This window comes from Phalaenopsis equestris, unplaced genomic scaffold (genome assembly GCF_001263595.1).
Source record: "Phalaenopsis equestris unplaced genomic scaffold, ASM126359v1 Scaffold000958, whole genome shotgun sequence".
NCBI lineage: Eukaryota > Viridiplantae > Streptophyta > Magnoliopsida > Asparagales > Orchidaceae > Phalaenopsis > Phalaenopsis equestris.
The window spans coordinates 220,932-221,739 of record NW_018165397.1 but is presented as its reverse complement, the minus strand read 5'-3'; positions in this window follow the sequence as shown (position 1 = coordinate 221,739).

Genomic DNA, 808 nt, shown 5'->3' with positions numbered 1-808 from the left:
GGTCAACGACGACAGGTGGTGATGGCTTGTGGTGGCAGACGGTTGGTGTTCAAAGATGGTTTATAACTACAAAAGTTGGTGGTTATAGTCGAATCTTTTCACCATAATAAGCAAAGAATTTCTCCTCTTTCTTCTATTTCTCAAGTAAATAGAGGAAGTCTATTTATGTACACTTTTGGGGAGTGACATTTTTGTCGTTTGGTTGGTAACTTTCCTAACTACTTAATCGGATGATCCATATTGATTTGTCCTTATCATTAATAATTATTTAATGATTTAAGGGTCTTAATTACCTCAGAACTGAATAATCTTACGCTCGTTGGATTCCTCTCGTTGAGACACTCAATTTGACTATAAATATGTTTAATTCGTTGTTCGTTTGACCATTCAGTTGGTGATCCAAAGCCTCCAAATGTACTTTAATGGCTTAATGAGAGCTTGATTGGACCATAATTGACCCAGCTATGATATCATTGGCTTCGTCTTCTCAAGATGATTAGTTTTTAATTACAAACTTGCTGAAATCAAAACCATGGATAATGTTAAACTTGAATTTAAAAATTCCCCATAAGAAATGCATCAAAACTCTTACCGCATGATAAAATTTTTTTGATGTGATATGAGTAAAAGAAAAAAAATTAGATGTTTTATACATAATTATATAGGAATCGGGTAGTATGCATGTGAATGCCCCAACTTATATTAACCCATATTGTATATATAATTAAATTTATTCAACTCTTCATGTTTTGGGACATGCATGTCAGGTAGGGGTGTAAACGAGCCGAACACGCGAGAGCCCTACTCC